Raw genomic sequence first — 15,052 nt, forward strand, 5'->3', positions numbered from 1 at the left:
TTGGATACAATGTGGAAGCCATACCTCTGTTCCCCTGGCTACGTCACGCGCATACGTCATCATACATAGACGTTTTCAAGCGGAGGTTTAGCGGGAATTTTAAAATGTCACTTTATAAGTTAACCCGGCCGTATTGGCATGTGTTGCAATGTTAAGATGTCATCATTGATATATAAACTATCAGACTGCGTGGTCGCTAGTAGTGGCTTTCAGTAGGCCTTTAATATATTGTTTTTTTATTTAAAAGTAATTTATTTGTACTTTTGAAATAAATATTATTATTATTTGAATCACATAACTAAATTATATAAAAAATTAAATCAGAATTATATATGTACATAATATATAAATATATATATAATATATAAATATATATACTGTATATACATTATATACAAACATATATATATATATATATATATATATATATATATGTATATATATATATATGTATATATATATATATATACATATATATATATATATATATATATATATATATATATATATATATATATATATATATATATGTGTGTGTGTGTGTGTGTGTGTGTGTGTGTGTATATATATATATTTGTTGTTGTTGTTGTTGTTTTAATTAATTTTTATTTATTAATATTTTTAAATTTTATTTTATATACTCTTTTATTTATTGACTTCAACCAGCGTATAATTTATTAAACCCTTTCATTACTTTAATAAATCATTTGTTTATTTAAAAACAATTTATTTGTTCTACTGAATGAAATATTATTATTATTTGTTCACATAATTAAATCATTTAAAAAGAAAATCAGCATGATATATATATATATATATATATATATATATATATATATATATATATATATATATATATATATATATATATATATATATATATATATATATATATATATACAATTTTTTTTAAATTAAAATGTACAATTTACCTACTTTTATTTATTTATTGACGGTTGTACATATATATATATATATATATATATATATATATATATATATATATATATATATATTTATTTGTAATTTTTTTCAAATTTAAATACTTTTTAATTTATTGACTTAAACCAATTCATAATTTAATATAATAATATATTAATTTATTCACATAAATAAATAATTTAAAAATAAAAACAGAATGTATGTATGCTTATATATATTTTTTTAAATTATTTTAATTTACATATTCTTTTATTTATTGATTTCAACCAATTTATAATCCATCCATCCATCCATTTTCTACCGCTTGTCCCTTTCGGGGTCATAATAATGTTTTATTACTTTAATACATTATTCATTCATTTAAAACAATGAATTTGTTCTGTTACATGAAATAATATTGTTATTTTATTCACATAAACAATGAGCAGAAATGCTAGCATGCTAATGCTGGCATGCTAGCATTGAAAAAGTTGGCCTACTTCCAAGACGGCGGCAAGTATCAAAATCCACGATTTTTTTATGTTCGAACAAAGACATTTGAGCGATTGCTAGCATGCTAATGTTACCACGCTAAGATTTCATTTTGCTTTAGCATTCTTCCGGTTCGTTTTAGCATGTAGAAGGAGTTAGCATAACACCTTAATCAAAAGCTAGCACTGAACGTTAGCTCTGGCGGTGTTCAGTCCACGCTACACTGTGGTCACGTGACCTTGGCCGGGGGGGGCGGGGCTTGGCTCTGTCACCACGTCAATGACACGCCCACCCCTGCCAAGCCTCGTTGTGCTTGTTACCGTGGTTACCGCTGGTGCTGATGCTGATGCTACGCGCACACACCAAATAGGACACGGTGACCTTTGACCCCTGTCAGGCGAGCGCCACAAATGTGGCAGCAAGATGGCCGCCATCATCATCATCATCATCATCATCACCATCAGGAAGAAGACGAGGACGCGTGTCAGTCTGGCGCCCGGCGACACCTGAGAAGACGGCGTCCCTTTTGTCACGCTAAACATGTTTGGCTATTTGCTGCCGCCATTAGCGAGCGTTTTCTTCCCGCTCTCTTCCTCGCCGTCTGCATTGTGATGCGGAGACGGGGGGGAAGGGGGGGGGGGGGGGGGCGAGCGGCGTACGGGGGCAGAGGGGCGATGCATTAGCGGCGCTTTACATGCGGACGCTGACAGCACCGAGCGGCGGCGGCGGTGGCGCCGGCGGAAAATTCTCTCCCGAGCGCCTTTTGTCAAAGAGCTGTCAATCAAACACCACACACACACACACACACACACACACACACACACACACACACACACACACACACACACACACACACACGCTTTATAACAAAAATTGTGTACTTGTAGCTACAAATAAAGATGGCCGCCAACAAGAATGGCGCCCTGATTAGTCACCTTTGATGAGTTTGTCGGCTTTTCGGTAAACAGCTCGTCCTTTCGAGACGTCGCCGAGTACCACAAGGTTTCGAGGAATACGCGTGGAATGTTCGCTGACATTTGCACGCAACGATAGCAGTGGTTGTTGTACTTCCGAGACGGCGGGGAAGGATCGAAAGCCGTGGTTCGTAGGTTTAAGTGCATACAATTAGCTAATATGCTAGCATAAGCATGCTAACGTTAGCATGTGAACACTGGATGGGGTTAACATACTTCTAAGATGGCGGCAAGAATCAAAATCCATGATTTTTATGTTTAAACAGCTAAAGTGAGCTAATATGCTAGCATAAGGGATAGCATGCTAAAATTAGCATGCAAACACTGGATGGGGTTAGCATACTTCTAAGATGGCGGCAAGAATCAAAATCCATAATTTTTATGTTTAATTGGCTAAAATGAGCTAAAATGCTAGCATAAGCGATAGCATGCTAAAATTAGCATGCCATCACTGGATGAGTTAGCATACTTCTAAGAAGGCGGCAAAACCCAAAATTCAGGATTTTAAAGCTTAAACGGCTAAAATGAGCTGATACGCTAGCATAAGCGATAGCATGCTAACATTAGCATGCGAACACTAGATGAGTTAGCATGCTTCTAAAATGGCGACAAGAATCAAAATCCATGATTTTCACATTTAAACAGCTGAAATTAGCTAATATGCTAGCATAAGCGATAGCATGCTAAAATTAGCATGCAAACACTGGATGAGTTGGCATATTTCTAAGATGGCGGCAAGACCCAAAATTCATGATTTTAACGCTTAAAAAGCTAAAATGAGCTAATGTGCTAGCATAAGCGATAGCATGATAACATTAGCATGCGAACACTGGATGAGTTACCATACTTCTAAGATGGCGGCAAGACCCAAACATTTTTTTTGGGGAGGGGGGGGGGGGGGAACCTAGCATAAGAAAACATTAGCATGCTAATGCTAGCATGCTAACCTAAAAGAAGTTAACGTATTTCTAATATTGTGTCAAGTATGAAAAGCCATGATATTTAAGTTTATACAATTTTTTGGGGGGGGGGGGGGAATCCTATTATGAGAAAACGTAAGCATGCTAATGCTAGTATGCTAACCTAAACTAAGTTAACATACTTCTAATAATGTGTCAAGTATGAAAAGCCATTATTTTTAAGTTTATACCATTTTTTGGGGGGAAAATGCAAGTATAAGAAAATGTTAGCATGCTAACATTAGCATCCTAACCTAAAATGAGTTGACATACTTCTGATATTGTGTCCAGTATGAAAAGCCATGATTTTTAAGTTTAAATTTTTTTTTTGGGGGGGGGAGGGTCCTAGCATAAGAAAACATTAGCATGCTAACCGAAAAGTAGTTAACACACTTCTAATATTGTTTCAAGTATGAAAAGCAATGATTTTTAAGTTTATACCATTTTTGGGGAGGAGTGGGGGGGAATCCTAGCATAAGAAAATGTTAGCATGCTAACATTAGCATGCTAACATTAACATGCTAACCTAAAATAAGTTGACATACGTCTGATTTTGTGTCCAGTATGAAAAGCCATGATTTTTAAGTTTAAATTTTTTTAATTTTTTTTAGGGGGATCCTAGCATAAGAAAACGTTAGCATGCTAACCTAAAAGAAGTTAACGTACTTCTAATATTGTTTCAAGTATGAAAAGCCATGATTTTTAAGTTCATACACATTTTGGGGAGAAATGCTAACATAAGTAAACATTAGCATGCTAATTTTAGCACGCTAATGCTAGCATGCCAACCTAAAAATTAGTTAACATACTTCTAATATTGTTTCAAGTATGAAAAGCCATGATTTTTAAGTTCATACACATTTTGGGGAGAAATGCTAACATAAGTAAACATTAGCATGCTAATTTTAGCACGCTAATGCTAGCAGGCCAACCTAAAAAATAGTTAACGTACTTCTAATATTGTTTCAAGTATGAAAAGCCATGATTTTTAAGTTCATACACATTTTGGGGAGAAATGCTAACATAAGTAAACATTAGCATGCTAATTTTAGCACGCTAATGCTAGCATGCCAACCTAAAAAATAGTTAACGTACTTCTAATATTGTTTCAAGTATGAAAAGCCATGATTTTTAAGTTCATACACATTTTGGGGAGAAATGCTAACATAAGTAAACATTAGCATGCTAATTTTAGCACGCTAATGCTAGCATGCCAACCTAAAAAATAGTTAACGTACTTCTAATATTGTTTCAAGTATGAAAAGCCATGATTTTTAAGTTCATACACATTTTGGGGAGAAATGCTAACATAAGTAAACATTAGCATGCTAATTTTAGCACGCTAATGCTAGCATGCCAACCTAAAAAATAGTTAACGTACTTCTAATATTGTTTCAAGTATGAAAAGCCATGATTTTTAAGTTCATACACATTTTGGGGAGAAATGATAACATAAGTAAACATTAGCATGCTAATTTTAGCACGCTAATGCTGGCATGCCAACCGAAAAAATAGTTAACGTACTTTTAACATTGTGTCAAGTATGAAAAGTCATCATTTTTAAGTTTTTACAGTTTTTTGGGGGAAAATTCTAGCATAATAAATCGTTAGCATATTATTGCTAGCATGCTAACTCCAAAGAAGTTAACGTACTTCTAATATTGTGTCAAGTATGAAAAGCCATGATTTTTAAGTTCATACACATTTTGGGGAGAAATGCTAACATAAGAAAACATTAGCATGCTAATTTTAGCATGCCAACCTAAAAAATAGTTAACGTACTTTTAATATTGTGTCACGTATGAAAAGCTATAATTTTTAAGTTTTTACAGTTTTTTTGGGGAAAATTCTAGCATAATAAAACGTTAGCATAATAAATCGTTAGCATGCTATTGCTAGCATGCTAACCCCAAAGAAGTTAACGTACTTCTAATATTGTGTCAAGTATGAAAAGCCATGATTTTTAAGTTCATACACATTTTGGGGAGAAATGCTAACATAAGTAAACATTAGCATGCTAATTTTAGCACGCTAATGTTAGCATGCCAACCTAAAAAATAGTTAACGTACTTTTAATATTGTGTCAAGTATGAAAAGCCATCATTTTTAAGTTTTTACAGTTTTTTGGGGGAAAATTCTAGCGTAATAAAACGTTAGCATGTAAAACGTTAGCATGCTAACGCTAGCATGCTAACCCCAAAGAAGTTAACGTACTTCTAATATTGTGTCAAGTATGAAAAGCCATGATTTTTAAGTTCATACACATTTTGGGGAGAAATGCTAACATAAGTAAACATTAGCATGCTAATTTTAGCACGCTAATGCTAGCATGCCAACCTAAAAAATAGTTCACGTACTTTTAATATTGTGTCAAGTATGAAAAGCCATCCTTTTAAAGTTTTTACAGTTTTTTGGGGGAAAATTCTATCGTAATAAAATGTTAGCATGTAAAACGTTAGCATGCTAATGCTAGCATGCTAACCCCAAAGAAGTTAACGTACTTCTAATATTGTGTCAAGTATGAAAAGCCATGATTTTTAAGTTCATACACATTTTGGGGAGAAATGCCAACATAAGAAAACATTAGCATGCTAATTTTAGCATGCCAACCTAAAAAATAGTTAACGTACTTTTAATATTGTGTCACGTATGAAAAGCTATAATTTTTAAGTTTTTACAGTTTTTTTGGGGAAAATTCTAGCATAATAAAACGTTAGCATAATAAATCGTTAGCATGCTATTGCTAGCATGCTAACCACAAAGAAGTTAACGTACTTCTAATATTGTGTCAAGTATGAAAAGCCATGATTTTTAAGTTCATACACATTTGGGGGAGAAATGCTAACATAACAAAACATTAGCATGCTAATTTTAGCATGCCAACCTACAAAATAGTTAACATACTTTTATTATTGTGTCAAGTATGAAAAGCTATAATTTTTAAGTTTTTACAGTTTTTTGGGGGAAAATTCTAGCATAATAAAATGTTAGCATAATAAATCGTTAGCATGCTATTGCTAGCATGCTAACCCCAAAGAAGTTAACGTACTTCTAATATTGTGTCAAGTATGAAAAGCCATGATTTTTAAGTTCATACACATTTTGGGGAGAAATGCTAATATAAGTAAACATTAGCATGCTAATTTTAGCACGCTAATGTTAGCATGCCAACCTAAAAAATAGTTAACGTACTTTTAATATTGTGTCAAGTATGAAAAGCCATCATTTTTAAGTTTTTACAGTTTTTTTGGGGAAAATTCTAGCGTAATAAAACGTTAGCATGTAAAACGTTAGCATGCTAACGCTAGCATGCTAACCCCAAAGAAGTTAACGTACTTCTAATATTGTGTCAAGTATGAAAAGCCATGATTTTTAAGTTCATACACATTTTGGGGAGAAATGCTAACATAAGTAAACATTAGCATGCTAATTTTAGCACGCTAATGCTAGCATGCCAACCTAAAAAATAGTTCACGTACTTTTAATATTGTGTCAAGTATGAAAAGCCATCCTTTTAAAGTTTTTACAGTTTTTTGGGGGAAAATTCTATCGTAATAAAACGTTAGCATGTAAAACGTTAGCATGCTAATGCTAGCATGCTAACCCCAAAGAAGTTAACGTACTTCTAATATTGTGTCAAGTATGAAAAGCCATGATTTTTAAGTGTATACCATTTTGGGGTAAAAATGCTAGCATAATAAAAATTACAGGATATGTTTGAAAAATTAAAAAAATAGCAGAAGTTAGCATCCTGCTAAGATTGCTAACTTAAAGTATCAAAATAAAATTAGGTTTACACAAAATACAAAAAAAAAAAAAAAATGCTAGCATTGAAAAAATTGGCATGCTAACGACACCTTGCTAACCCGGAAATATCCAAAGCTAAATCCTTAACATTAGCTGAAAATAAAACGTTAGCATGCTAGCATAAGAAAAGTTAGCACATTCTCAATCCAGCTTAGCACGATAAAAAGTCAGTTCTCATGTCCTGCTCTCGTCAACACAACGCTGATGCTAGCTCCTCGCCACCCCGCGCCACCTCGCCAGGCGCTAACTTAACCGCTAGCTCGGCGTAGCTAGCTCTTTAAGGCAGACAGGAAGTGACGTCACCGACGGCAAAAGGCCGCGGCGAGGTGTGAAAGACCCGGCCAATTAAGTCGGGAAGTGTCTCGGCGCAATTAGCCGCTCCTCGTTGCGCCGCCGCCGGAGTGGTGCGGCGCCGATGATTAGCGGTGCCGCCGTTAGCGCCCCAAAAGAGGAAGTTGTCAAATTAAAAGCTCGTTGCCACTTTTTTCCCCTCTCTTGTGCGAAGACTTCAGCGGGGAGCGACATCACGAATACGTAATGAGCACATTACGAATACATAATGAGCACATGATGAATATATTATGAATACATTATGATGCTATTATGAATACATTAACACCACCCGCGGGGGCTGCGGGGGTGAGAAAAACCCGGTCCTCACTTTTATGCATAAACAAGAATGTGTACGTAGATGCTGTTTGCCCACATTACAAACCTCTCACACGCACGCACACACACACACATTCCTGTTTATTTTCAGAAGTGAGGACCAGGTTTTTACACACACACACACACATGTGAGGGCGTCCGTGAACGTGTCATGATGCGTTCAGGCGCAGACGTGAGTATCACACGCTCACACCACGCATGTCATTGAATTTCGCACCATGCTAGCAGCTAATGCTAACATCGTGACAAACTTCACGCCATGCTAGCGGCTAATGCTAACATGGCGAAAAACTTTGCGCCATGCTAGCGGCTAATGCTAACATCACGACAAGCTTCGTGCCATGCTAGTGGCTAATGCTAACATCACGACAAGCTTCGTGCCATGTTAGCGGCTAATGCTAACATGGCGACAAACTTCACACCAATGCTAGCGGCTGATGCTAACATCACCACAAGCTTTGCGCCATTCTAGCGGCTAATGCTAACATCACGACAAGCTTCGTGCCATGCTAGCGGCTAATGATAACATCGCGACAAACTTTGTGCCATGCTAGCGGCTAATGCTAACATCGTGACAAACTTCCCGCCATGCTAGCAGCTAATGCTAACATGGCGACAAACTTCGCGCCATGCTAGCGGCTAATGCTAACATCACCACAAGCTTTGCGCCATGCTAGCGGCTAATGCTAACATCGTGACAAACTTCACGCCATGCTAGCGGCTAATGCTAACATGGCGACAAACTTCGTGCCATGCTAGCGGCTGATGCTAACGTCGCGACAAACTTCGCACCATGCTAGCGGCTGATGCTAACATCCCGACAAACTTCGCGCCATGCTAGCGGCTGATGCTAACATCACGACAAACTTCGCACCATGCTAGCGGCTGCTGCTAACATTGCGACAAACTTCTCGCCATGCTAGCGGCTGATGCTAGCGGTTGATGCTAGCGGCTGATGCTAGCGGATGATGCAACAAACTTTGTGCCATGATAGCGGCTGATGCAAACATCGCGACAAACTTCGCGCCATGCTAGCGGCTGATGCTAACATCGCGACAAACTTCGCGCCATGCTAGCGGCTGATGCTAACATCGAGACAAACTTCACGCCATGCTAGCGGCTGATGCTAACATCGCAACAAACTTCGCACCATGCTAGTGGCTAATGCTAACATCAAACAAACAGATTGTGCACGTTCACATAATGCATGTCATTACACTTCGCACCATGATAGCGGCTAATGCTAACGTCAGAACTAAAAGTTAGTGTGTGTGTGTGTGTGTGTGTGTGTGTGTGTGTGTGTGTGTGTGTGTCACAGCATGGTTGTTGTCCATTGTGCGGCCGCTCTTGTCCTGGTTAAGACGAGCGCTCCCTGGGACAAGAGCAGGCTCCCTGGGACAAAAGGTGATCCCGGCGGAGGCCATTGAGCGTCTTTCTGGTCGCATTAATTGGAGCGGCCCGGTCTGAAAGGCGGCCATCATTGAGAAGTGTCGGAGGCCCCAAGTGTTGCTTTAAGGGCCCCTGACCTTTCACCTCCTTCTTGCCGCCTTTGACGAGTTCCAGCGGCCCGTCAAAAAAAAAGCGCCATGCTAGCTCACACGTCTCGTTCTGCCGCCGTGGCGCTAGCAGGCTAAAGATGCTAACGCTAACCTGGAACAGAACACTTGAAACATGCTAACTGTTTTATGGCATGATGGCAACCTTTAAATGTGGCTAACTCTACGCTAACTGGTGGTTAACTCTGAGCTAACTTGTGGCTAACTTTTGGCTAACTCTAAGATGACAGGTGGCTAACTCTAAGCTAACTGGTGGCTAACTCTAAGCTAACTTGTGGCTAACTCTAAAGCTAACAGTTTGCTATCTCTAAGCTAACTGGTGGCTAACTCTAAGCTAACTAGTGGCTAACTCTAAGCTAACAGTTTGCTATCTCTAAGCGAACTGATGGCTAACTCTAAGCTAACAGTTTGCTATCTCTAAGCTAACTGGTGGCTAACTGTAAGCTAACTGGTGGCTAACTGTAAGCTGACAGGTGGCTAACTCTAAGCTAACTGGTGGCTAACTCTAAGCTAACAGTTTGCTATCTCTAAGCTAACTGGTGGCTAACTCTAAGCTAAAAGTTTGCTATCTCTAAGCTAACTGGTGGCTAACTGTAAGCTGACAGTTTGCTATCTCTAAGCTAACTGGTGGCTAACTCCAAGCTAACAGTTTGCTATCTCTAAGCTAACTGGTGGCTAACTCTAAGCTAACGTGTGGCTAACTCTAAGATAACAGTTTGCTATCTCTAAGCTAACTGGTGGCTAACTCTAAGCTAACTGGTGGCTAACTCTAAGCTAACAATTTGCTAACTCTAACCTAACTGGTGGCTAACTCTAAGCTGACAGTTTGCTATCTCTAAGCTAACTGGTGGCTAACTCTAAGCTGACAGGTGGCTAACTCTAAGCTAACTTGTGGCTGACTTTAAGCTAACAGTTGGCTAACTCTAACCTAACTGGTGGCTAACTCTAAGCTGACAGTTTGCTATCTCTAAGCTAACTGGTGGCTAACTCTAAGCTGACAGGTGGCTAACTCTAAGCTAACAATTTGCTATCTCTAAGCTAACTGGTGGCTAACTCTAAGCTGACAGTTTGCTATCTCTAAGCTAACTGGTGGCTAACTCTAAGCTGACAGGTGGCTAACTCTAAGCTAACAATTTGCTATCTCTAAGCTAACTGGTGGCTAACTCTAAGCTGACAGTTTGCTATTTCTAAGCTAACTGGTGGCTAACTCTAAGCTGACAGTTTGCTATCTCTAAGCTAACTGGTGGCTAACTCTAAGCTGACAGTTTGCTATCTCTAAGCTAACTGGTGGCTAACTCTAAGCTAACGTGTGGCTAACTGTCAGCTAACAGTTTGCTATCCCTAAACTAACTGGTGGCTAACTCTAAGCTAACTGGTGGCTAACTCTAAGCTAACAATTTGCTAACTCTAACCTAACTGGTGGCTAACTGTAAGCTGACAGTTTGCTATCTCTAAGCTAACTGGTGGCTAACTCTAAGCTGACAGGTGGCTAACTCTAAGCTAACTTGTGGCTGACTTTAAGCTAACAGTTGGCTAACTCTAACCTAACTGGTGGCTAACTCTAAGCTGACAGTTTGCTATCTCTAAGCTAACTGGTGGCTAACTCTCGGCTGACAGGTGGCTAACTCTAAGCTAACTGGTGGCTAACTCTAAGCTGACAGGTGGCTAACTCTAAGCTAACTTGTGGCTGACTTTAAGCTAACAGTTGGCTAACTCTAACCCAGGGGTCGGCAACCCGCGGCTCTAGAGCCGCATGCAGCTCTTTAGCGCCGCCCTAGTGGCTCTCTGGAGCTTTTTCAAAAATGTATGAAAAATGGAAAAAGATGAGGAGGAAAAATATATTTTTTGTTTTAGTATGGTTTGTGTAGGAGGACAAACATGACACTAATTGTTATAAATCACACTGTTTATATTAAACATGCTTCACTGATTCCAGTATTTGGCGAGCGCCGTTTTGTCCTACTCATTTTGGCGGTCCTTGAACTCACCGCAGTTTGTTTCCATGTAGAACTTTCTCGGACTTTCTAGGACGTGTTTTATGCCACTTCTTTTTCTGCCTCATTTTGTCCACCAAACTGTTAAAGTTGTGCGTGAAGGCACAAAGGTGAGTTTTGTTGTTGTTATTGACTTGTGTGGAGTGCTAATCACACATATTTGGTCACTGCATTAATGCTAGCTAATCGATGCTAACATGCTATTTAGGCTAGCTGTATGTACATATTGCATCATTATGCCTCATTTGTAGCTATATTTGAGCTCATTTAGTTTCCTTTAAATCCTTTAAATGTATATCTCATGACACACTATCTGTATGTAATATGGCTTTTATTTTTTTGCGGCTACAGACACATTTGTTTTTGTATTTTTGGTCCAATATGGCTCTTTCAACATTTTGGGTTGCCGACCCCTGTGCTAAGCTAACTGGTGGCTAACTCTAAGCTAACTGGTGGCTAACTCTAAGCTGACAGGTGGCTAACTCTAAGCTAACAATTTGCTAACTCAACATAACTGGTGGCTAACTCTAAGCTGACTGGTGGCTAACTCTAAGCTAACAATTTGCTAACTCAACCTAACTGGTGGCTAACTCTAAGCTAACAATTTGCTAACTCTGAGCTAACTGGTGGCTAACTCTAAGCTAAAAAATTGCTAACTCTAACCTAACTGGTGGCTAACTCTAAGCTGACAGGTGGCTAACTCTAAGCTAACAATTTGCTAACTCTAACCTAACTGGTGGCTAACTCTAAGCTGACTGGTGGCTAACTCTAAGCTAACAATTTGCTAACTCAACCTAACTGGTGGCTAACTCTAAGCTAACAATTTGCTAACTCTGAGCTAACTGGTGGCTAACTCTAAGCTAAAAATTTGCTAACTCTAACCTAACTGGTGGCTAACTCTAAGCTGACAGGTGGCTAACTCTAAGCTAACAATTTGCTAACTCAACCTAACTGGTGGCTAACTCTAAGCTAACAATTTGCTAACTCTGAGCTAACTGGTGGCTAACTTTAAGCTAAAAATTTGCTAACTCTAACCTAACTGGTGGCTAACTCTAAGCTGACAGGTGGCTAACTCTAATCTAACAATTTGCTAACTCTAAGCTAACTGGTGGCTAACTGTAAGCTAACTGGTGGCTAACTCTAAGCTAACTGGTGGCTACCTCTAAGCTAACAATTTGTTAACTCTAAGCTAACTAGTGGCTAACTCTAAGCTAACAATTTGCTAACTCTAACCTAACTGGTGGCTAACTCTAAGCTAAAAAATTGGTAACTCTAACCTAACTGATGGCTAACTCTAAGCTAAAAATTTGCTAACTCTAACCTAACTGGTGGCTAACTCTAAGCTGACAGGTGGCTAACTCTAAGCTAACAATTTGCTAACTCAACCTAACTGGTGGCTAACTCTAAGCTAACAATTTGCTAACTCTGAGCTAACTGGTGGCTAACTTTAAGCTAAAAATTTGCTAACTCTAACCTAACTGGTGGCTAACTCTAAGCTGACAGGTGGCTAACTCTAATCTAACAATTTGCTAACTCTAAGCTAACTGGTGGCTAACTCTAAGCTAACTGGTGGCTAACTCTAAGCTAACTGGTGGCTACCTCTAAGCTAACAATTTGTTAACTCTATGCTAACTAGTGGCTAACTCTAAGCTAACAATTTGCTAACTCTAACCTAACTGGTGGCTAAGTCTAAGCTAAAAAATTGGTAACTCTAACCTAACTGGTGGCTAACTCTAAGCTGACAGGTGGCTAACTCTAAGCTAACAATTTGCTAACTCAACCTAACTGGTGGCTAACTCTAAGCTAACAATTTGCTAACTCTGAGCTAACTGGTGGCTAACTTTAAGCTAAAAATTTGCTAACTCTAACCTAACTGGTGGCTAACTCTAAGCTGACAGGTGGCTAACTCTAAGCTCCCAATTTGCTAACTCTAACCTAACTGGTGGCTAACTCTAAGCTGACAGGTGGCTAACTCTAAGCTCCCAATTTGCTAACTCTAACCTAACTGGTGGCTAACTCTAAGCTGACAGGTGGCTAACTCTAAGCTAACTTGTGGCTGACTTTAAGCCAACAGTTGGCTAACTCAAACCTAACCTAACTAACCTTAAGCAAAGTGGATTTTAACTAAGCTAACTGGTAGTTAACTCTAATATAACTGGTGACTAACTAAGCTAACTGGTAGTTAACTCTAATATAACTGGTGACTAACTAAGTTAACTGGTAGTTAACTCTAATATAACTGGTGATTAACTAAGCTAACTGGTAGTTTACCTTAAGCAAAGTGGATTTTAACTAAGCTAACTGGTAGTTAACCTTAAACTAAGTGGATTTTAACTAAGCTAACTGGTGGCTAACTCTAGAAAGAGCCAGTATTTTTTAATGTTTGAACCCACAAGTCGGATCTACCAGATGCACAAAAAACTGGATCAGGGTCCGGGTTGTAGAAACCCGACATAGTTCCTTCTGACCCTACTAGGTGGGCTGAGGAGGAACTCGGACTAGAACTGCTCCTTCACATGGACACCAACCAGGTAGGCAGTTCAGTCCAACAGTCCTGATGCCTCCCAGGTGGGGGGTCCGGGGCAAAGGAGGAAGACCGAGGACACGCTGGAGGCATCCTGTCTCACAGGTGGACTGGGACTCTGGTGGAATGGCAGACCTGGTAGGTACACAGACCCACAACAGGTGTGTGTGTGTGTGTGTGTGTGTGTGTGTGTGTGTGTGTGTGTGTGTGTGTCAGGTCCACACAGCTTAGTCGGATAAAAACAAACTGAAGGTGCTGAGCTTAATCTGATGTTGTGGTACAGGTCCACACTAATCCTGCACACCTGCCGGAAGACTCACCAAACTGGTTCCAGTCACCCACCCCCACCCCCAACCCCGGCCTCACCTCAGAGCCCAAAGATCCACAAGGTTCTGAACTACAGTACAGGTAAGGTTGTATTTTTGTGGTTCTAGCTAGGTTCTGGTTCAGTCAAAGTGGTTCTGAAGGAGTTTACCAACTATTAAAGTGGTTCTAACTAGGTTCTGGTTCAGTCAAAGTGGTTCTGAAGGACTTTACCAACTATTAAAGGGGTTTAAACTTGGTTTTGTTTCCATCAAAGTGATTCTAACGGAGTTTAACAACTATTAAAGTGATTCTAACTAGGTTCTGGTTCAGTCAAAGTGGTTCTGAAGGATTTTGACAACTATCAAAGTGGTTCTAACTAGGTTCTGGTTCAGTCAAAGTGGTTCTGAAGGACTTTAACAACTATTAAAGGGGTTTTAACTTGGTTTTGTTTCCATCAAAGTGATTCTAACGGAGTTTAACAACTATTAAAGTGATTCTAACTAGGTTCTGGTTCAGTCAAAGTGGTTCTGAAGGATTTTGACAACTATCAAAGTGGTTCTAACTAGGTTCTGGTTCAGTCAAAGTGGTTCTGAAGGACTTTAACAACTATTAAAGGGGTTTTAACTTGGTTTTGTTTCCATCAAAGTGATTCTAACGGAGTTGAACAACTATTAAAGTGATTCTAACTAGGTTCTGGTTCAGTCAAAGTGGTTCTGAAGGATTTTGACAACTATCAAAGTGGTTCTAACTAGGTTGTGGTTCAGTCAAAGTGGTTCTGAAGGACTTTAACAACTATTAAAGGGGTTTTAACTTGGTTTTGTTTCCATCAAAGTGATTCTAACGGAGTTGA

The sequence above is a fragment of the Entelurus aequoreus genome, linkage group LG23, assembly GCF_033978785.1.
Source record: "Entelurus aequoreus isolate RoL-2023_Sb linkage group LG23, RoL_Eaeq_v1.1, whole genome shotgun sequence".
Taxonomy (NCBI): domain Eukaryota; kingdom Metazoa; phylum Chordata; class Actinopteri; order Syngnathiformes; family Syngnathidae; genus Entelurus; species Entelurus aequoreus.